This window comes from Acomys minous (genome assembly GCF_964271855.1).
Source record: "Acomys minous genome assembly, chromosome: 8".
Lineage (NCBI taxonomy): Eukaryota > Metazoa > Chordata > Mammalia > Rodentia > Muridae > Acomys > Acomys minous.
This window is the reverse complement of record NC_140489.1, coordinates 56,179,398-56,203,920: the sequence shown is the minus strand read 5'-3', so window position 1 is coordinate 56,203,920 and position 24,523 is coordinate 56,179,398. Positions and strand designations below refer to the sequence as shown.

At 39.4% G+C, this 24,523-nt stretch overlaps 1 pseudogene across 1 annotated transcript; it reads right to left on the bottom strand.

Annotated features, from left to right (window-relative positions):
• Positions 1–13,497: 13,497 nt before the first annotated feature.
• On the bottom strand, positions 13,498–14,970 carry LOC311603241 (tubulin alpha-1A chain-like; annotated as a pseudogene). Its single transcript has one exon. The product of its transcript is annotated as a tubulin alpha-1A chain-like (transcript).
• Between the last annotated feature and the right edge of the window lie 9,553 nt (positions 14,971–24,523).

The following is a 24,523-nucleotide window of genomic DNA, read 5'->3' as shown; positions in this document are numbered from 1 at the left end:
TCTATTTTTTATTTTCCTTTAAAAATTTGCCTTCTTAAAAATGTTTTATGAGTTAACTAAGACATTTCCCCTCAGAAAGTATTTTACAACTTGGGGCACTATAGCTTTAAGTCCATTACATTCAGGCCAAATAAAATTTGCTGAGCAAGATTACATAGTTATTTGTGCACAAAATAGTAAGAGAAAGAATGAATGGCTTGTAGCATATGTTGTGAGTGCAAATGTCGAAGTTTTCGGTGAGCCAATGACTTTAAAAGGTCATACTAATTTATGTTCCACCTTTAAACTGATAATAAAGTAGGACATGTGCTCTGCTTCCCACAGCGAAGGCACTTGCTTTCCAGCTTTCCATGTTAAAGAATGGCTTTGCCATCTGCCACTGTTTTCTGTTATCCCTTCAGACTCAAGCCTTTCTCTCTCCAGCCGTGTTTATTAATCTTCGAGAGGTGCCATTATCAAGGATGGAGCTGTTTCCTAGTATTTGGCTAATAGTGCTACGAATGATTGCCTTGGAACAGCCTTCAGTATCAAAGACGAATTTGGAAAAGAATTACATGAACTGTGGGATGGATCATGATTAGGATTCTAGTCAGCATGACTGAGTAAGCACTTTATACTCCGTTCTTTTTCTGATTGTTAATTAGGTCAGAACTCAGCTGTTTTATTCAAAATCTCTATCTTTTACTTGCACTGTGCACTTGATTTCTCATGAATTGAAAGAAGACTGTTGTAGTCTCTCTCATGTTGTGTTTTTAGATTGATTTTAGCATGTCTTATAGATTTAAATATTTGAAGACTGTAAGAATTTTGAGATGTAATTTGACTGTATGTTCTATTGTCTGAGATATCCTAATTATATGCACACATGGCTACTTTATACATCTTGACTTTTACTTCTATATTGTCTGACTCACTGAATGGTCCTTACTTTTTATTTTAATTTTTTTCTTAATTTATTTTTAATTCACATATTTATTTTACACCCCCAATTGTAGCTGTTCCCTCCTTTCCTCTAGGTCCCTCCCTCCCACCCTTTCCCCCTTCTCCTCCATCCTCTTCTACTTAGAAAAGGGGAGCCCTACCACAAACACACCCCAGCACATCAAGTCGGGTCAGGACTGAACTCATCCTCATCCATAGAGGCCACGTAAGACAGCCCCACTATGGGGAAGTGATTGAAAGCAGGCAGCAGAGTCCATGTCATAGACAGCATCCACTCACATTACTAGGGGGACTCACGTCAAGATCAAACTGCCCATCGGTTACATATGTATAGGAAGCCTAGGTTCAATCCCTGGCTCAGGGCACACAGTGGAACTAGCCCTGCTTGATGGCGGGGGCATTGGGGGAGCTGGCGCCAAGGGCATGGCTGTGGGAGGACTGACCCTGTTACTTGTCTGCCATGCGATGGCATGGACAGGGGGGTGATGCCCTCCCCCCTCTCTACCCTCGCCATTTGTAGTAGTTTGGAGAGCTGATCAGAGAGCTATCCCTGCCCTTCACGTGGGAAAGTGAACCCTGTACCTCAACTAGGAGCCAGCGGAGCTGACTCTGCAGGCATGGATGTGGGTGAGTTGGCCTTCATGGCTGATCTAGCTTCCTGCCAAAAGTAGTATTGAGTGGCCTCACCAGAGCAGGGCTGGAGAACTCCCCTGGTGGTGTAGCTGAGGGAGCTGGGGGAGGGTGCTGACCAGTTCAGCCACCACCCAGGCCCAGATCCAGGGCTTTGAGTTGACTCACCTCAAAATCCATATCATCTGCGAACGGTTGGGAAGAGTGAGATGGCCAGTCCTGCTGACCCAAAGATGCGTGATCTCCATGACACAGAGCACAAACAGGATAACTGGGAGGAGTCCCAGTAAGGATCCAGTATTGATGGTGTGACAGAAGCCAGAGACCTGGAACTAGACCAATGACTCACTGCAATGAACATATGGAAGTGAAAATGTGTGGACAGAGGGATATGTTGTGAGACACACTGTGACACACTGCAACTTCCGTGATGAGATGTTTTCTATGTTTTTTTTTTGGTGTTTTAAATTTTCTTTTGTGGGGTTACAAGGGCAGAGAGGAGAAATGAGGGGACTTGGAGATGAGTTGGACAGGGGTACATTATGTGAAACTCATAAAGAATCAAAAAGTAAAAAAAAGAAAGCACTTAATTGGGGATTTCTTACAGTTTCAGAGGTTTAGTCCATTATCATCATGGCATGGAATATGGCAGCACATAAGCAGACATAGTGCTGGAGAAATAGCTGAAAGTTCTGCATTAGGATTGGCAGATAGCAGGAAGCCACATCTACTTCTACAAGGCCGCTCTTCCTAATTCTTCTCAAATAGTGCCACTCCCCAATGACTAAGCATTCAAATATATGAACCTATAGGGGTTCAGTCATATTCAAACCAATACACCAAATAACAATTAATTCAAGTCAAGAAATTAAGTATTGGTACATTGGTATTATCATTGAATATTTAAAAGATATTTCGTAGTTTTGTATATACATGTATATATATGTATTTTTTTTTAAAAACCAGGTCTCAAAAATAGCCCTTGCTGTCCTAGAACTCATTATGTCTACCAGGCTGGCAGGCTGGCCCTGAACACACAGAGAGCCTCCTGCTTTAGCTTCCTGAGTGTGTAGGTGCACCACCTCACTGAGCAATTTCTTTTTTCCTTTTGTGGTACAGTCTGGGAATTGTGTATGTGTGTGTGTGTGTGTGTGTTATGTTCATGTTTTTTTTATTTCACATATTGATTTAACAAATTTATAACATACTTTTACTTTGTAATATACTTAACTGGGTCTTTTTTAATAGCCCAACTTGTTTAGTAGGTACTATGTTGTTTAGTGTTTTATAGAGGTTATTTATTAAGTAAACTTCTCTTAAGCTTATGCTTTGCCTTCCTATTTTAGTCATGTCTTCTTTTTAAATTGAAAATAAAGTTTTTCCATACAATATATTCTGATCTCTCATCTGCTCCCAGATCCTCCATCCTTTGAATGCTACTTTCTCTTTCTCTCACTAGAAATCAAAAGGGAACACACACACACACACACACACACACACACACACACACACACACACACACACACACACACAGACACCCCTTAGAAACACAAAATTAGAAAGCATAATATGTCGGCAAAAAACCAGGAAGGCTAAGAACACACCCAAAAAAAATTTATGAGAAAAAAAACCCCTTAAAACTACAAGTGTGGCTTATATATCCAAAGAGACTCCCGGAGAAAACTAAGTTTTCATTTGTGATTGGCTCCTAACTTTGGAAATAGCTTCTGAGTTAGAGGTCTCTGTCTACTTTCTCTCTCAGCACTGGGGCCCCATCTGGCTTAGTCCTTTGCCACAGTTGCGGAGAGCTCACATATCAATCATGTTGTGTCTAGAAGACTTTTTAAAATTATTTTTTTGGTGTTTTTCAACCAAGGAAGCTGGCTCTTACAGTCTTTCTTCCTCCTTTGGCATGTAGCTCCCTGATCCCTGAGATGAGGGGATGGATGAAGTCCTTAGGACTGAACATTCCAAAGTTTTCACTCTTTGCACATGGTGCAGTTGTTGGTCGCTGTGTTAGTTCCCATGTCCTGCAGGGGGATGGTTCATCAAAGAAGTTCTGTGTTCTTAATTTCTGTTAGGTGCTTTCTGAACTACTGGTTATTTCCTTATGTATGTTTGTGTTTTAAGATTGTGTGCACATGTTTGTATTTTAGAATACTATGAAGTACATGATTAGTATTGTCTTATTTTCTATGTAACATATGGATTTGATTTTAAAAAACAGTTGAATATTGGGCCAGCAAAATGGATCAGAACTTTAGGCTTGATGACCTAAGTCTGATCCTTTGGACCTACATAGTGGAAGGAGGGAACTAATTTATTAAGTTCATTTTTTAAAAAAGATTTATTTATTCACATATCTATTTTATGTCCATGAGTGCTCTGTCTTCATGAATAGCAGGAGAGGGCATCAGATCCCATTGCAGATGGCTGTGAGCCACAATGTGGTTGCTGGGAGTTGAACTCAGGACCTCTGGAAGAGCAGCCAGTGTTCTTAACCACTGAGCCATTTCTCCAGCCCCCTCAAGTTGTTCTCTTATTTCCACATGTGTGCTGTGGAAGCTGTGCACACCTCCATCACATAAACACACAAATAAATAGATATAACAAAAATAAGTTAAACAGATTAAAGACATTTTTAGGTGGGAATGGGTATCAGGACCACATTTTTGGTATGCCCTCTTATTTGTATTACTTTACAAATATAAGTTCTAATTTAAGGTATAAGAAAAAGTATTTTAAAGTAACTTTATAACCAATTCCTAGCCTATTCCCCTTTCTATTTTCTTGGGTGTGATCAATTACTTGGCTCACTTTTTTTGAAATCCAATATATATATTAAACTTTATTTTTAGTTTATATATTTACTTTACATCCTTATCATAGCCCCCTCTCTCCTCTCCTCCCAAGTCCCTCCCTCCCACCCTCTTGACTTCAGAAAAGGGGAGCTCCCTAACCAACCCATCCCAGCACATTAAGTCACATCAGAACTGAGCTCCTCCTCCTCCACTGAGGCCAGGCAAGGCAGCCCAGTTAGAGGGAAGTGATCAAAAGTAGGCAACAAAGTCCATGTCAGAAGCAGCACCTACTCATGTTACTAGGAGACGCACATGAAAATAAAACTGCCCATCTGTTACATATGTGTAGGGCACCTTGGTCCAGTCCATGCATGCTATTTGGTTGGTGCTTCCATCTCTGTAAGTCCCCTGGGTCTAGGCTAGTTGACTCTATTGGTCTACTTGGAGCATTTTTGTCCCATCTGGGTCTTTCACCTGTTTGTTTGTATTTTCCTGTATTTCTTTAAGTGATTTATTAATTTCTTCTTTAAGGGCCTCTATCTTTTTTTATTGCATTTTCATGCTATTTCTTCAAGGGATTTATTTGTTTCTTCTTTAAGGGCTTCTATCATCTTCAAAAGCATAATTTTAAGGTCAGTGTGTGTGTGTGTGTGTGTGTGTGTGTGTGTGTGTGTGTGTGTGTTTCAGTTGTAGTAGGGTATCCAGGGCTGCTTGCTGTGGGATAACTGGTTTCTGGAGGTGCCATACTGCCCTGGTTTTTGTTGATTATGTTCTTACGCTGGCGTATAGCCATCTGGTTGTTTTTGATGTTGGGTGGTTGTTCCTGGAGCCCCCCTCAAAATTTCAAGGATGCCGGAAGAGCCCTGAGCAGGAGACTGGATGTTCCTCGAGAAGCCCTCCTTGTGATAGTGAGCATATGGTTGTGGACTGGCTGCTGTATCTTTAGGAATATCCTGCTTTTCTCCTCAGGTGGACGTGTTTCAGTTAGACTCATAGCCAGGGGATTGGACTTAGAGTGCCTAGCTTGTATGATCCTGAGCACTAGCAGGTTTCCTCAGGAACTCAGGAGCCCTCCTCTTGCCATGTGAACTCCCAGAGTCAGCAGCTCTGCCACTTGCTTGCTCTGTGGTCTCTGAGCTCAAGCTGCTCAGACACTGTGTGCACTGTGTGCAGTGTGCTGCCATCTTAGAGTGGTCTCCTCAGGGGAGATGGGTAGAGTCATGGACCAGAGGCTGGGACTGTTTCGCTGGATCCTGGGAGTTGGGTGGCTAACCGCTAGAACCGTGCACCCTAGGAATCAAGGAGCTTTCCTTGGGAAGGTGGGAATTGTCACGTGGCCAGAGACTGGAGTGCTCTTTCTGGTACCTGTGGGCTTTTCTGTCACTTGGGAAACACAGTGTGAAGCACAGCCTCTTGTTCATTCTACAGTTACTGCGGTCCTGCTACTCAGAAACAGTGCACACTGGGTACCTATCTTGGATCCTACTGGGATCACTTTTGATGACTGTAATACACTAAAAATTTTCACAGTATGGATTTGATGGAGGAATTGAAAATTGTCACTATTTAATTCTTCTTTAGCTGCATTTACATTTGTTACCCACAGATGGCATTTTATACCATGGAATAATTATTATTTTTGTTTTTTCCTTCATCAGAGTTAGTCACTGTAGTCTCCTCTATCTAAGATTTAATATTAATGGACCTTTCTTGAACATAAAATTATTCTTTGAAGTATCAGAAAAGATTGAATTTGTTTGGAAAAGTGCTATCCTATTAAGTTTTTTTTTTTTTTTTTTAGACAGGGTTTCTCTGTGTAGCCTTGGCTGTCCTAGACCAGGATGGCCTCAAATTCACAGTGATCTGCCTGCTTCTGCCTCCTGAGTGCTGGGATTAAAGGTGTGCACCACCACACCCAGCCCTATTGAGGGTTAATGATAAGATATTCAGCTTTTTCATTCCCCTGGCTGCATTTATACTGTCACACACATATGTTGGTTATTGAAACTATTTCCAACCACGTGTGCTTTTCCTGGGGAGAGCTGGCTATTGCTTCATTAGTCTCACTTTGACTCCCAAGCCGAAGAATGAACAAATGGGTCCAGGACAGCAGAAAAATGGGTCTGAATTGTGAATTCTTCCTTCACAACATGACTTACATATCCTGATCTGCCCATCTTGAAGAGCCTCCTTCAAAGCAAGTCCTTACTCACGGTTGCCAATCTTTAAAGTACTAGCTATCATGTTCTCACCCCCTATCCTTTTCCATTAGTCTCCCAAATCAGAACTTTACTAAACTTGACATATGGAAATCCAAACTTTCATTTATTCATGAATAGACCTCCTGTGTTAGTGCCATTCTAGGTACTGAGATGCAGTATTGAGCAAGACAGATGCAATTCCCATAGTCATGGAGGCCAAAGGGACAAGGATAGCAGGCCTTGATAAATGTTAATGATGAAAATAAGGGATGAAGGTAAGAGAGGATGAATAAGGTGTGGTTTGGGTGGATGGCCCAGAAATCTCTTTCTAGGTGATACATATTGAGTTGATGTTTGTAATAAGAAGGAGCTACTGTGAAGAGCCTCATATTACCAGCAGCCGTCCTGGGCTGCTCACCCACATCTGTCTCCTAAAAGGTCTCCTACAGCTGGCACATGGGACAGATCTCACAGTCTTCTCTTGCTATCTCATTTGACTTTGTTTTGTAAGGTTCTTTTCTTTTTCATTAGCCACATCTTGAAATTCTAGTCTTCCTCAAGATAACTTTTGTCATCCCATTCCATGTTCTCTTTGAATACACTCTCCCATGATGCTTTTTCTCTATGGTTGTGAGCCAGCAACAGCTCAGTTTAGACCTCAAATTTTGACATTGCTTCCCATCTACAGAACAAGTATCCTACCATCTACAAAGCTTTCGGCTTTCATGTTTCAGAGACATCAACACTAAATGTCTTCTCCAAGTCATTCATTGCTCAGCGAGTACAACTCAGGAGCTAGGAATTACACCTGCATTAATGTATGTAATTACTAATTTCTCTCACAGGCTTCTAAGCTCCAGTAAGGCAAAAGTCCAGTCTAATTTGTTTACCTTTGTAAAGTCATAATGTATATGCTAGAGGAGCTCCTTATACACTTGTTGAAAAAGTAAATGGATATTTCAATCTATCCTTTATTTTTAACAAAAATTAATTTAATCTACTCCTTGACCCATCTACCTATCCATCTAGTGAATCAATTGATACCATCTACCTACGTTTGTCTGAAATGTGCCTATGAGAGAAAAAAAGGTCATATTCACATTATAAATGACTTTTCATTCTGATGTACACATGAACACGTCTGGCTAAATAAATGAGCATTCCCACATACAGACTATTTTTCAGAAAAAGGCATGTGCCAGTTGTTGATGCTTGTTTAGAACTCTATTTTCTCTGGGGTATAGAAGCCTCTACCTCACTTCCACACACCCCTTAACCCTGGATATGAGAAAGGAGGTTAGTGGGGAGAGGGGTGAGAACACTTCACTTTTCCTTGCTGTTTAAGGCTAGTGGGCTCTTTTTGGGGCAATACCAATCTCTGTCAACAACAAACACAGCAAGCAGCCTCCTCTGAGCTGCTGTGTTGAAATGTTTCTGTCTGTCTCCAAGCCACCACACCTAAACTGCAACATGCCACACACCATGCCACATGCCACACTTTCTCTCTAGGCTCTGTTATTTTCATTCCTCAGAGTTCTAGACCACACCCATCTCCATACCACATGAGGCAGGCTGTTACTAGCTGGCAGACAACATGCCCTGCAGGAGGCAATTATCAGTTGTGGACATACTAAAGCCCAAACTAAAATCCCATACTTGGGATTAAAACAAAAACATATTTATATAATGTAACTGAGTTTACAAAGAAACCTAAACTTCCATTATAGCCAGTTAAACTTTTGTTTATTTATTTTATGTACATGGGTGTTTGGCCTGCAAAAATGTCTATCTGTGCACCACAATCACGCCTGGTGCCCTTGCACAACAGAAGAAGGCGTCAGATTGCCTGGGACTGGATTTACAAATGGTTGTGAGCCACCACTAGATTTTTGTCTTTGGAAATACGTGGTTTGGATTTTATTTTCTTGGATGGATCCTGGTTGACACAAATATCAAGACACAGGATATTTTATTTTTATTATTATTTATTTATTTATTTTATTAAGTACATTTATTTTATTACACATATATAAAACAAGCTACATACAGCAGGGAGAACCATGTGACAATCATGAGTTCAGAATATTTTACTTTTGTTGATTTATGTTAGTTCATATTTCTGTCCATGTGTCTGTCCATCCACCATCAATCCATCAAATCACTTGACGCACTTATATGGTCTATGAGAGACAGAAAGGCCATATTCCAAAAATCTTTTTATTCATAAACAAACCTGAAGGCAAACTATAGTCAGACAAATGGCATGCATATGTGTTTTTTACATTAAAAATTTACTTTAAACTTCAAATGTACTAAGAAATACGTAAAATAGCTATATATTTGTCAACTAGTAAAGATGTGGAAAAAATTCTGTCTCCTCTGTGCAGTGGCGAGTTCTATCTTGAAATGCTATGTGCTATTCTCATGATAAATATGTTCACCATAGATGTCTGATGTGGTTAACATTATTTTCAATATTGATTTGTGGTTGTTTTCAAACTTGAAATTGAGTATCTCTTTCTGCAATGTGCTTTAATTTTTCAGGTATGGTTTTGGAGTATTTTATGTTTTGTTATATATAGTTCTAATCAATTAAAAAAATCCCATGATCTAGAATACTACATAGGTGTGATGGTTAATCTCAGTTATCGCTTTGATGAGATACAGAATCCTGGGAGATGGCTTCTGGGTGTGCCTGTAGGGAGTTATCTGGATGAGGTGAGTGAAGGTAGAAAGCCATGCCACTGAGAGTGGTACCATTCTGCTCTGGAATGAATAAAGTGGAGAAAGTGAGTGAGTACTTTGTAGATGCAATGTGAGCAGTTATCTCAAGCTACTGCTGCTCTGCCTTCCCTCCCATGATGTCCTGCACCATCGGACTGTGAGCCAGAATAAACTCTTCTTCCCTGAAGTCGCTTCGTCAGGGTAGCTCCTTAAAGCACTAGGAGTGGAAAGTAAGAAATAGTTCTAGTGAATGACCCTATACAGTTCACACGTCTATTTTCTTGATAACTGGTAGATAATTTCTTACTATTTATGCTATTTCATGTCTCTTGCATGATGACACAGAAGTTGAATTTTAAGGTACATCATTACCTCTGCAGTTTGCGGCGGCCTCTTCTATAATCTATCAGTAGTACTGAGATTTCTGATTTGCCCCACGTCCTTCATTCATTCATTGATACATTGTGTATACGGCACTAGTTCTATAATTATATTGCCTACTGATGTTGTAGCTACCTTACTTTGTATCACATACTAATGAAGAAAGAGATCTCATTTTTCAATGTGATGGAGCTTAAACTACATCATATTACCTGAGACACAGCATTATTTTTATATACTTATCATGTGTTTGAATTTCATATTCTGTGAGTTATATATTATATAATATGCTTTTATTGAATTGCTTTTAATAATTTATGAAAGTGATGTATATATCTATATATAATAAATATATACTTTATTACTCCTTTGTGAGCTTGGTGTATTAGACGTTCTTTCTAGGCCCAGAGCTCATATTTAAAATTTATTCTTGGCATTCTTAATCTTGCAGTGGCTTTTTATTTTAACGTGTTCAAATTTGTCAGTCTTTACTTTGTGCTTTGACATGCTTTTCTTATTTCAGTGGCCTGATGATATGTTTTTTCTTTATGTTGGATATCTGACTTTCATAGCAAATATCTCCAGCACTACTTATTGAAGAATTCATCCTATTATTACTCTATTATCTCTATCATATAAATCACTTATTGATAAGTCTCTTTGTAAGGCTTGTAATATGTTTACTTACTTGTTCCCCTCCACTGAATTCAAACAATTTACTCTTATCACTGTGGTTATATATTGTTGATAGATAGTAGGGTAGATCATATAGCTGATAAGATAACTTTCATACCATCTGCAACTCCCTTCTTTTCCCCTATAAAATCACCCAGAGAATTCTTTTTTTTTTTTTTTTTGAGAATTCTTGAATTCATACTTCAAAGTGAGTTTAGTTTTACCTTGTCAAAGTCCTTGCAGATTTATTTAACATTGACTGGGATTTATACTTTTGAGAGATTATCAATTTTAAATCTTGAAATAAAAAGAATACATTAATTATTTTGTTAATGTTACCTTTTATTTCCCACAATAAAGCCCCAGTATTCTTCCCACAGACGTATATATATTACTCTGTGCTGGTTAGTTTTTTTGTCATCTAAGAAGAGGGAACTTCAATTGAGAAAATGTCACAATCAGATTACCCTATATACATGGCTGTGGGGGCATTTTCTTGATTCATAATTGATGTAGGAGAGGTGGCTCAGAGGTTAAGAGCATTGGGTGTTCTTCCAAAGGTCCTGAGTTCAATTCCTAGCAACCATATGGTGGCTCATTACCATCTATAATGAGATCTGGTGCCCTCTTCTGGCCTGCTGGATAACATTCAGGCTGAATACTGTATAAAAAAATTAATGATGTAGGAGGGCCCATCCCACTCTGGACATTGGCACGCCTGATTCGGTAGCTCTGTTTTGTATGAAAAGAATAAGTTGAGTAAGTCTTGGGGAGCAAGCCAGTAAGCAACATTTCTCTATGGTCTCTGCTTCAGTTACTGCATCTAGGCGCCTGCTTTTAATTATTCCCCTACCACCTCCCTAAGTTGTTTTTGGTCATGGTATCTTTGTAGCAATAACAGAAAAATTTAGGAGAGAAATTGATAGCATGAAGTAGGTTACTTTTGTGACAGAGCTGACTACTTAGTTATGGGAGATTGTATCAGATTTTGGAACTTTGGACTAGTAAAGCCACTCAGTGTTCAGAGCTTAATAAGCTGCTATGGGACTTTAGAAAGAAGTGCTGAGAGGAGCGTTGATGATGGAGGTTTGGATTGTGAAGTTTCAGACAGAAATTTGAGAGTCCTTCATAGACTATGGGGGCTGTTCATTTGATACTTGAGTCATGGCTTCTGGTCATCTGGCGCTGAAGAATCAGCTATGATTAACAAGAGGTTGCTACCTGAAGTGGTAGTGAAGACTGCTGACTGAAGTGAGATCTTTGCTTTGCTAGGAGGACCATCAAAGCTGGCTAGTTGAAGCTGAAAAATCGTAAATGATTAGTGAGAGACCAGCATCATTCAGGTAAAATATTCTGGGAAAAATTTCCTTAGGACCATCATGCAGAAGGTATGTGGTCCAGAGAGGGCCAAGGCTGACTGCTAATCTGGGAGCCAAACATTGTAATGTGTAAGAGTCTGCCATGTGGTGTTAGTTTTGAAAGCATGAGGGAGTGATGGAGAACTGCTGAGGCTTGGCACCCTGTGGCAGGCTTGGAGTTCCTGCCTAGAGGCCAGGAGGCCATTGGTGAAGGTGCAATTTAAGTTATAGTGGAAACCCCAGGATATCGGAACTGTCAGGACTGTGGCATGACCACCAATGGCCGGTATAGCAGAGTTGACTTGAGCTCATGAAATGAGCTATGTGTGTAATGGATAACAGAACCCAAGAAGTGGAACTGCTGAAGGCTCTTGGAGCCCAGAAGATCACGAGGGAGTACCAAATGTTGGACATTTAGTTATTTACATGGTTTGGTTTGATTTTCTTTAGATTTGATTGTGACTATGCTCTGGTTGTTTCATCTTTGGATAAGAAGTATACATAATTTGCTTTTGATTTTACAGAAACTTTTAAAAGTTGACTTTTAAACAGACATTGAATGTTAAAGAGAGCTTGGGCTTTTCAAGTATTGAATTTCTTAAGGAGTATGGAACTTTTAAAGTTATACTATGTTTTGGATTGTGATATTAATGTTAACACGACATCGTGGGGACAAACATGAAAGGAAAAGTTATTATGGTTTAATAGTGATGTACTTGTGTCAAGTTGACAAAGGATCAACCGTGCTGATAGTTGTTTTTATCAACTAGACATAATCTAGAGTCATCAGGGAAGAGGGAGCTTCAGTTGAGAAAATGCCTCCATCGAATTGGCCTGTAGGCAAGTCTATGGTGGTGTGTTCTTGATTGATTGGTGTGAGAGGGCCCAGTCCAATGGGTGAAGCCATGACTGGTTTAAATGGTCCTGAATGATACAAGGAAACAAACTGAGCAAGCTGTGAGGAGCAAGCCAGTAAGCATCACTCTTTCATTGTCTCTGCTTCAGTTCTTGCCTGCAGGTTTCTGCCTTGAGTTAATTACCTGGGTTCCCTTACAGGAAGGACTGTGACTTCTAAGGAGAAATAACCTTTTTGCTCTCCAAGTTGTTTTTGGTCTCTTTACCACAACGATAGGAAAACAAACAAACAAACAAGCAAACAAACAAAAAAACCCAATCAAAACCAAATCCAATAAAACCAGGATGTACTTATTCCACAATATCATTTAGTTTCTGTGTTTTCTTAAATGATATTTGTTTGTTTGTTGTTTATTTATTTATTTTTGAGTTGTTTTATTCTGAGCTAGGTGGACCCAGCTCCGTGAGAGATCCCGCCAGAGCTGTGTGAAGTGTCCAAGCTGGGTTCTAATTGCTCGGATCTGCAGGCTCTGTCCTCTGCACTCTGATCCAATGTGGGCCCGGTTTGGCCCCTGCGGGCTGCGCGCCGCTCTCTCTCAGCTAGGTGGACTCAAGCAGCCAGTACAGAGATTTTCATACATTCCTTTTCCTATACATGCACAGCCTTCCCCACCCTCTACCAGAAAGTACCATTATCACAGTTGCTACACTTGCACTGACATGTCCTCATGAGATGCAATACGTTTATCTAGTTATGTTTCCCACCATAATGTCGTAGAGTAGTCATACTGTTCTCTTTGTGTTTCACTTATTCACCTCTCCCTCCCTACAACTTGTCTCATTAATGTTGCCTTCTCCACAATATTAGAGTTAGAACGCTACCATATGTAGCCTTTAAAATAATTATTTATTTATTTTATATGAGTGCTCTTTTTTTTTCTTTTTAGAGACAGAGAATATTTTATTTAAAACCCATCAGTGAAATGGATGGCTTGGGTCTATGACAAATCATTCATATTTAAAGCAAAAATCAGTACCTGTATGAAGCAAGCATTACCACATATAAATTAGCTGATCAGACCACAACTTTCTTGACTAGAGCAGAATAAATTTCCATGTGAGACCAACACCTTTGTAACATTTAACTTAGTATTCATCTCCTTCCTCCTCCCCCTCTCCTTCAACAGAATCCACACCAGCCTCCTCATAATCCTTCTCTAGGTCAGCCATGTCCTTACTAGCTTGAGAGAACTCTCCCTCCTCAGTGCCCTAACCCAAATACCAGTGTATAAAGGCATGCTTAACATACATCAGATCAAACTTGTGAACTAGGCTAGTGCAGGACTCAGCAATGGCTGTGGTATTGCTCAGCATACACACAGCTCTTTGGACCCAGGCAAGGTCTCCACCAGGCTCCACAGTGGGGGGCTGGTAATTAATTCCAATGTTGAAGCCAATGGAGCACCAGTCCACAAACTGGATGGTACGCTCGGTCTTAATGGTGGCAGTAGCAGCACTGACATTTTTGGGAACCACATCACCATGGTACAACAGGCAGCAAACCTTGTATTTACCATGGCAAGGGTCACATTTCACCATCTGGTTGGCTGGCTTAAAGCAAACATTGGTGATCTCTGCTACAGAAAGCTGCTCATGGTAGGCTTTCTCAGCAGAGATGACAGGGGCATATGTAGCCAGAGGAAAGTGGATGCGAGGGTAGGGTACTAGGCTGGTCTAGAATTCTGTCAGCTCAACATTCAGAATCCCATAAAATCTGAGGGAAGCAGTGATGGAAGACACAATTTGACCTACCAGTTTGTTTAGATTAGTGTAGGTTGGGCACTCTATGTCAAAGTTTCTAGGACACATGTCATTGATGTCCTCAATGTCTACCATGACGGCACAATCAGGTGGCTCCAGGGTGGTGAGGATGAAATTGTAGGGCTCAACCACAGTAGTGGAAACTGGTGAAAACCTGGGGGCAGGGAGCAAAGTAAATGGAGAACTCCAGCTTGGATTTCTTTCCATAATCAACAGAGAGCTGCTCCATCAGCAGGGAGGTGAAGCCCAAGCCAGTTTCCCCACCAAACTGTAGAAAACCAAGAATCCCTGAAGACCCACGCACTGGTTAGCCAGCCTGTGAATTCTGACCAAGACAAGGACAATGCTCCTCTTGCCAATGGTGTAGTGGCCATGGGCATAGTTACTGGCAGCATCTTCTTTGCCTGCGTTGAGCTGCTCAGGGTGGAAGAACTGGAGGTAAGTACCAATGTGAACTTCATCAACAACTGTGGGTTCCAGGTCTACGAACACTATCCAGGGCACATGCTTGCCAGTGCCTGTCTCACTGAAGAAGGTATTGAAGAAGCCATCTCCACCTCCAATGATCTTGTCACTTGGCATCTAGCCATCAGGCTGGATGCCATGTTCCAGATCAATGATCCCAGCAGGCATTGTCAGTCTGGACACCATTCTGCCCAATGTGGATGGAGATGTGGTAGCCATGTTATGTCTCTTGAGAAAACTTCTTGAGTCTTCTGTGAGCGATCTCCTTGTGGCAAGGCCCTTGCAGCTTTCCTCCCACTTGGCAAAATACAGTGGGAATAATACCCAGGATGACTTATATCAACCCTTGAGAGATGTAGCCAAGATTCCTGCTTATGACCCCTGCTTGTTTATTAAAGGGCAAGTAAAGACATGATTGGCCAAGGCCTTTATAATAAAGATTCTTTAGTACATGGTCTTTAATATTGATAAAATATTTGAGGAAGAAGAGGAGTTTGGAAAGGTCAACTACTTCTTCTGAGGACCTAAGTATGCTAATGCATCAGAACGAGAGAAAGGTCAAAACCAAGAGGAGATAGAGTCTGAAGAGACAGGACCTACTGAGATGAGGCCCTAAAGGTCAATAGTGAGAGTTTATTCTTAGGTCAAGTTAACTTAACTTTAGGACAAGCTAGAAAGTAAAGATTTGTCATGATTTTTTTTTTTGGCCTGGGTTTCTGAGAGATTGCATCCACTGAAACTGGGATTACAGATCCTTCTGAGGAGCCATGTGGACACTGGGAATGGAAAACGGATTCTCTGGTTCTCTGCTAGGACAAGTGACGTTCATAAGCACTAAGCCATTTCCCCAGCCGATTTGTCATGATTTTAAAAGAAATTGGATAGATTCATTCTTACATTGGACAAGGAAGAAAATAGTATTGGATGATGATAAATGATAATTATTTCTGCTTAATGAGAAAGTTATAATAGAGTAGGACCATATTGCATAATCACATAAAATTGTCTTATAAACTTAATACAATATGGTGGTGGAGGAAAGGAGGAGGTATTGTTTCTTACAGCGTGACTCTTAGGGAGTTGATGTAAGAGGGCCTCGAGTGCTCTGTTTTGATGCACATCAGAAGAGAAAAATCAGATCTCATTACAGATGGTTGTGAGTCATCGTGTCATTGCTGGGCATTGAACTCAGGTCTTCTGAAAGAGCAGCCAGTGCTCTTAACCACTGAGATATCTCTCCAGCTCCCATATGTAGCCTTTTAAAATGGCTCCTTTTTCTTACTAAGATGCATTAAATTTTTCTACAAGTGTCTTCATGGCTGGATAGCCCATTTTTTCCTGAAAAAATATTACATTATCTAGATGCACCAGTTTGTTTATTATCTACTGAGAATATTCTTATTTGTTTCCAAGTTTTGATGATTACAAGTAAAGTTGCTACATATTAACATGGGCAGGTTCTTGTGTGGTCCTATGGCATGAATGCTTTAATTAATTTGAAAAAACGGTACTATTTTTATACTTTGATGTACGTTTTCATATTAGTTAGAGGTTAGCATTCTTGGTGCTCTATTTCAACAGTTTTACTTTCATGTGTTTTTATTTTAAAGTTCAGTTTATCACAGAACAAAGTAGAACACAGTCAAAGGGTGAGAGTTGACAATGGCCCAAGGGATCATCGCCCTAACCTACATTCTGATCTATGTTTTAGGCAGGCTGCCCATTATTTCTGAAGTACCTAGAATAAGCAACTCTTGAAGCAAGGGACAATGGTATGTCTTTTTTTTCAGAGGGCTCCTCATAATATAATAATTTTATAACTCTTATGGTTCTTGTGGTCAGCTTTAGGTAGTTATTAATTAATGATGGGTAGTTCAGGATGCCTCATCTTTTAGGGTTGGAGATGGGACTCAGATCACAGTTTTCTGACTATTAGTTAAAGTCTTTGGTTTAGTAGGCTGTTAATTATGCAGATGGTCCATCCTCAATGTCTTCCAACCATGCTCCTATCTTCACTTCTTTTCATTGGTTTACTATTTTGATAAGGCTCTCTAGAGCAATATATACTAACCTTTCTCATTGCTGCAATAAAATACTTGACAAAGAGCAACTTAATGAAGAAAGAGCTTATTTTGGTTCACAGTTTAAGGGTATTGTCTCTTATTATTGCAGAGAAGTCTTGGTGACTAGAAGCTTGAGGGAGCTTATCATGTTGCACCCACAATCAGGAAGGGAGCAGAGAGCAGTGAATATGGGTGGTCAGTTCACTTTCTCCTTTTTTCATTCACTCTGGGAGTGAAGCTTGCATATAGACAATCCTAGGAGTCTGTTTCCATGGTGATTCTAAATCATAGTAAATTGAAAATCAGTATTAATGGTGACAATCCCACCCCTTGTCAACTTGATATCTAAATCCTTAAATTGTAACAAATGTTGACTACAAGTGGTATTGGTGGACACTTGCTTCTTTTTTCTATCATTTTTTAGTAAAATATTTGCTTTTTGGTTTTGCTTTTAATTATATTTAAGAAATTTTCTTATAAAAATTAGTTCATTTGTTTCATTTTTAAAAAGAACCACAAAACTTCTTTTTAAATATTCAGTTAAATAAATTTTGTGTACCAATCAAAACTGTTTTCACTTCTTTCTTTTGTAGAGGATACATTGATAGATTTTTCTACATTAAACTGCCATTGTACTGCTGTGATAAGCTTGAATAGGTCATATATTATATTTGTTTTTTCTTTTGTGTGTATATGTGTGTGTCTGGAGGCCAGAGGAAGATATCAATGTCCTCCTCTATCAATGTTCACATTATCCCTTGGGATAGGACCTCTCACTGGACCTGGACCTTACTGTCCTCCCATCCCTGAATGGGTGACAGCCAGCAACCCCCAGCTTCCTCTCCACTCAACTCCCAGCACTGGGAGCCATGTCTGACTCTTTCCTGGTATTTGAACTCAAATCCACTGAGCTATGACTCTACCTCTTATATTTATTCTTCTGTATTATTTTCCAGAAGGTTAGTTTTTATTTACATTTCCTACGTTTATTATTTTTATTATGGTTGTCCAGAATTTTTTCTTATTATACTTTCTATTAATTTTTAATTTTATTTAAAGTTATGTGTACATATGTATCTCTGTGTGAGTGTGCACACATGAGTGCAGGTGCTCTCAGAGGCCGGAGGCATCGGAGCCTCTGGGGTCAGGAGCCACATGATGAGGGTGCTAAGAGCTGCACTGGGTTGTTGAGGGCACAGGTACTCTCCTCTGAACCATATCTCCAGTACCACTCCTATTTCCTCTCCATGATTTTAGTATGAGTAGCCTAATTTTTAGAAATGAGTTGAGTAGTTTTCCTCCCTCTTTATTTCTCCACAATGATTTGTATAATTACAAAGAAGGGATTATCTTTTCTGGCTTGTTAAAACTTGCCTAGGAAACCATTTTTCGTTTGTAGACTTTGTAGTGAGTTACAACCTTTAGTTTTGCTTGACAGTTTAGTTACTTTAAATTTGCTCAGTTAACTCTGTTTATGGCTATATTTAAAATTGTATCTTTGGCTGTGTTAACTCAGCCCCTTGGGAAGCAGAGACAGGCAGATCTCTGAGTTTTAGGCCATCCTAGTATACATAGTAAGTCTCAGGTAAGCATAGGCTGCATAATAAGACTGTACTGTAAAAAAACCTGAAAACTGGAAGGATACTGTTCATTTTAGTGGTTTTTAATATTTATTGGCATAAAGTTATACATTTTTGATAATAATGAAGATAAACAAACAGTGAAATTGCCTACCTCCAACTTTGCTATTTTACTTTTCTCCATGGTGTTTCCTATCTTTTGCTTATTGTCTGTCTTTTTTTCATTGAATTGGGGCTACTTTTTTCCAGACAATATTCTCTAGTATTTAGGCCAGTGTGTCATGTAGTAGGTGCTCTATTTAACATTTACCAAATGAGGAAATACAACTAATTATAAAAATAGTTCCATCCATTTGTGTATCAATATTGTTACCAGAATGTGCTTTATTATGTTGTCTTTTTCATCAATTTTCTAGTAGCCTATACCCTTTAGATATCTGTAGATATCTGTTGATATATGTAGATCCTCCCTCTGCTTATATGTGTGTGATGATGTTTCTTGTTACATCAATGATTCATATATAGAACTCTTTAGTGATACAATCTAACACACTATGAAACGACAATTAACTCTCTAATGTCACTTCTTGAAAACCAGCAATGATCCTGATTCTCTTTTTATTGGCTTTTGTTCTTCTATATATGGTGATTGTTGTTTTTTTCTTTTTACTTTTTTAAAATTAATTTATTCTTGTTACATCTCAATGGTTATCCCATCTGTTGTTTTATTATAATTTTTATTGTGCTTTTTTTTGTTTTCTTTTGGTTTTGTTGTTGTGAAGTTTCCCAATTTTAAACCTAGGGAACTACTTGTTTTGCTTTATCTTGGATGGTGCCTAAAAGTATTTTTTCATAATATTTTAAGTTATGGAAAATTATAGATATTTTAATTCTGTCTCAGACAACTCATGTAGTATCCAGCATTTTCTATGGACTATGCCAGAGGTAGATGGATGAAATAATAATTTCCTCTTTTGTGGACCTGATTGTCCAGTTGGGGAGTAGCAACATAGCTGAACCAATGTTTCAAACAGTGCAGGAAATGTGGAGCAGAGAGGAGACTTAAAGGAAACTAGGAAATGGACGATGCTTCTTGAGGTTCACATTGAAGGGCCAACAGCAGGAAGCAAGGTGAGGATTAGCCTTGCACAAAATGAGTAGAGTGCAGGGAAGGAAGACTGGAACTGGGAAATTGGTTGGGATGCATTTTAATTAGTTTCAGAGGGAAGGAATGATTCTTTGGAGAAACAATTTATTAGGCATGGTAGAATGACATTTGAGAGATCACTTCTGTATAACTTGATGGTTACACATTTTGAATCTAGGCTACTAGAAGACTTTTAGTTAAGGGCCTAGAAACCATTGATTTTAAAATTTTGGCACAGTTTATATAATTGATGAAATACTATTTTTAAAAGAAGGCATGAAATAAAGTAATGATAATTTCTATGACCTTTGAGGTATAAGTTCACAAGGCATTCTCATGAGCAATATTTCCTCTAGCCATGAACTATTTTCACTACTTACTTTCCCTTTCTTTGTGGAGGAATGCTGAGAGGATGTATCAACCATCAATAAAGCACTGTTTAGCCAATCAGCTGGGCAGAAGGACAGGAAGTGGAAGGCGGGGCTTGCTGTGGGGAGGAAGAGCAAATCTGGCAGTTGAGGAGAGAGACAGTTGACTGGGGAGGAAGATGAAGGGAAGGATGGCCTGTGGAGTATCATAGTGTAAAATGCTTGGAGTATATGTATTGTATATCAGTTTCGAGTAGTTTGTTTACCATAGTTTAGGAATAGATTTGTATTTGTTTAGTTTCTGCCCAGCTTAGAGCTAGCAGCTTTAAAGCACACTTCTGACTCTGTGTCTTTATTTAGCATCTTAGGCTGAACTGATACATTTTTAATGTAACACTCTTGCTATTTCTAATTACATATGTAGTTGCCTTTGCCTAGTTTCTATACAGAAAAAGAGCCTGTGGTACAGTTGATGAACTGAAACTACTTGGAGAAATTAAAAAATTAGGGTACCAAGAGTGTGAGGAAAGAGTGATGAGAGTCATGGAGGAAGCAAACACCAACAAGTCAGCTGTGGCTTCATCATCTTCAGATACCCACACCCACTCAGGGGCTGCATGACTATGTGAAATCCAAAGCCTTATGGATTTTCCTGTCATTTTTTTTTCCTCCAACACTGGTCAAAGTTCATTCCTTAAATCAAAATTCATCTTGTACTTCTAGACTGTCTAATCTGCCCCCTCTGGCATGGACAACTTTTGAAGAAGTCAGATTCCATGCCTGTGGAATGGCCTCACCTGAAACTAGTTGTGGTTGGAGAGCCGCCATGGCCCCAAGGAACGCTATGCTGCAGCTTAGCTGGGCAAGGCAGGCAAGGGTATCAGAAGATAGATTGGAGAGGTGTCTGGGTTCTCCTTGAACAAGCATGCAAAGCCTAGGAGATGAAAGCATGGACCTGTCATAGTCAGGAAGGTTCCTAATGTGAAGCCAGTAGAGTATATGCAAGATTAGTGAGCTATTATGGTCATCACATAGGAAAAGAATTCTTTAACGTTTTAGAAATTCAATTATGTGTATATAACAATGATTAAATGAAAATTTCAAGGACTTGAAGTTATCAGCAGGGCATGGGCTGTGCTTGATCTACGGTTTTTGTCACTGCTCCAATAATGGCTTTCATGGGGTTTTGAAAGGCTCGTCATCAGTTTTCTAAGTGACTGTGACTGTTTATCGTGCATTTATTTTTGTCATGGCTTTAGATTGACCAGGCAATTGGTCATGTTGAGATTTGTGTGTTATGATTTGATACATTGGATGATTGCAGCGAGGTGGGAAGCAGCTCGTGTTTGCCTGTTTTTTGATAATTCACTGGAAAACTGTGAATAATAATATTGCATGTAAAAGAGACAAAGATGGATAAAGGTAGAAGGGAATGTATTTTCTCTGCAAGTAGCAAACAGACACGAATCTCTTATTAAATTTTATAGGCAGGGAACCTGCAATGCTGAGCAGGAGTCTCACTGTAGGGGGATTTAGGCTGGTTATGAAATCATCGTACCAAAGCAACCAAACAGAGTCTAAATGTTTTTACACCTTGGCCACATTTGGGTAGCAGCAGTAGGGCCAAAGATAAGCCACAAAGCCATGACAAACATTTTAAAGCATATAGTTCACAGCTGTAAGTAATGAAAACCAAATTTGGCTGATTTGAGAAGAAAATTATTTATTCATATGACATTGAAGTAGAAAACCAGTGTTAGGATTGTGTGCAGGCAGAAAGGACAGTCTAAATCATGCGACAAATCTGGCTCAATGGGGATTCTGCTGTCACTGCTACTAAGAACTATGGCTCACACTGTTGACATCCTTAGCAATGGCCCTCATAGCTGCCATCAGCTCCGCTGTCCCTGCTACCTAAACGCTTGATTTTTGTGACAGCCACTTCCATTATCATAGATAATGTATTCCTTCTGCACCTCATCAGACAAAGGAGGAAGGCTGACTGGTTGGCCAGCAAGGAACTGTCAGGGGTTTGGTAGCTTTCGTGTACTTAAGACATTCAAATCCAACCCATCTATCGTCCCCAATTCGGTTTTGTTCTACCCTGATCAACGCATTTGCTTTCATACAAATGATCTCAGTGGGCTGTGAATTCAGCTGACGTTATAATTTAGGAACCTGCAGGATCAAAGATTTTCAGTTATCTTAGCCCGGCGGCTGGAAGTGATAAGAGATTCTTTTAGCAGTCAGAGAAACACAGGATTTCACTTCATGCCTCCAGCCAAGATTCTGTGATTTCAGCTTGTCATTCTCTTGCTCTAAGCAGTGTAGCCCTGTTAGAGAGCACTCCATGCTCGCAGTTCTCTCATGATCATGCCTTTGACATGCTTCCACATCCTTGTTAAATTCAGGACTCGGTTAAGATGGAAATTCATGCCATGGCCTTCCAGAATCACATCTAAGGACACTGACTTGATTTTCATTGCTTTTATTTTTTAATCAAATGATATCTTTTAAGAAGACTTCTGTTTAAGATTGTGCCTGGTAACAGTTTATATATCAGTCAGTGTTTTTTAGTTAAAGCAACTCTGCATGAATTCACTTAAGAATATTTATTTACAGAGAAATACCAACCAAGGCTGTGATGCTTGGTGCCGTGCTTTACACAGTTGACTGGAGTTGTGGTGGATCCTGGGGCAGGTTTGTTAGTATTGCTGTGATTGCTGCTTCAGGAATATTATTGGGTTCCAACTCCTGTTGTTAGAATAATCAGTCACCCATCTTTATATAATTGGCTTAAGACTCAAGATCTGAAAATGGATACAAATAATTGATGGAGCCAACATCACAGCCAATGTTCCAGTTGGAGAACCATCAAGGAAGTAACTATCTGCCATATTCTTTTTCTTTGTGTATGAGAGGCTCTGCCATGTAGCTCACACCAAAGGAGAGACTCCCTAAAATATAACACTAGGTCATGACGAAGGGTATAGTTTGATTCACTCATCATTCATTTTAACCTCTTCTGAACAAGACCTCATCCAGGAAGTGATGAATTACATTTCCAGGTGTCATTGCAACTTCAGATATGTACAAAATTGGGTACAGATCCATGCCACCTGAGGTTGTGATTTCATGCAGCGGGAACTAGGTCTTCTATAAGCATGTTAGAAAGGTGATGTCTCTTAGAATGACTCTGAGGGATTTATAGGATCAAGATTCACTTGTACCTATATCCCATAAATGTGTACAACCATTTGTATAAACTACACAAAACAGGGGACTCTGGAAGTGATAGTGGAAAAGGAGAGTAAGAACTTTTTCTAATTTTCATTCAATTTTTATATAGTCATGAAACATGAAGCAGAGGTATACTGATATAAAAGAACTTAAAATATCTCAAAAATAAAATAAAATAGTATTGAAGCCAGTGATTGAAATTTCATTAGATTTGGTAACTAAGGAAGAAGACCCAATCAAGTGTATTAACTGACAAGTAGTATTGTCAATGGTGTTCTGTAGAGCAAACCCACAGTTGTGATGCTGTCTTTCTTACTGTGTGGTTTTGGCTTACTGATCCTGTCCATTTATCCTCAAGCTTATTCTAAGGCCTCCAGGAATTATACAGCCTAACTAGTATCCTTTATAAATTATTTTTCTGTTCAAACATGTGCAACTCACTTCTATTGTTTCCCAGTAAAAATCCTGACTAAAGAGTTGGAGGTGGTAGATGGCTCATAAAACATAAATAGCCTTTTCCTAAGTATGGACTTAGAGATTAGAGCTGTTCATATCCACTCAGTATTTTAAGATAAAGAAAAGATTAACATGCCTGGGGGAATATATATGTGTAGCTGGTGATTGCTGCAGCAGAGCACTGTACTAGCTTGTTAACTATCGAGAATGCTAATATCTTGCCTTTGGGTCATTTTTGTCAGGATTGTGGGGGTAGACTTGCTTTGCAATGACCACTTAGATTCTTATTTCAGAAGGTACCTGTCTGTCACAGATGCATCCAAGAGAAAGGAACACACAAGACTTTCCCGTGGAATCCAAAAAGCTTTTTTTTCACAGTCCAGGTGGTTTTCAGAGCCCTTACTAGATGTCTGTCCAGACCCATTAAGTCTTGGCACACAAGCTCTTGAGGAGAAGGCTAAACCTGTCTCACTCATGAGCAAGTGCTGAAGTGAATGAGAACTGCACAGCTGTATGCCCAGAAAGAATGCGTAATGGAGACAACTGGTGTCCCTGAGTGGAGTGCTTCACAATTATTCTTAAGGCTGCAATTTGCAGATAGATACACAGAATAAGTATGCAAAGAAAATACCTAAAACAACGAATTCTTACTACTTAACAGTATACTGCCTTTACTCATATTTTAATTTATTCTACTGCTATATTTTCTAAAACAATTTCTCACAATTCACTTTGAAATTTTCTTTTTATATTTCATCCCTTCTCTTATGAATAAATAAAATTTCAGTTTCATGTTTCCAAAACAAAATGCTTGAT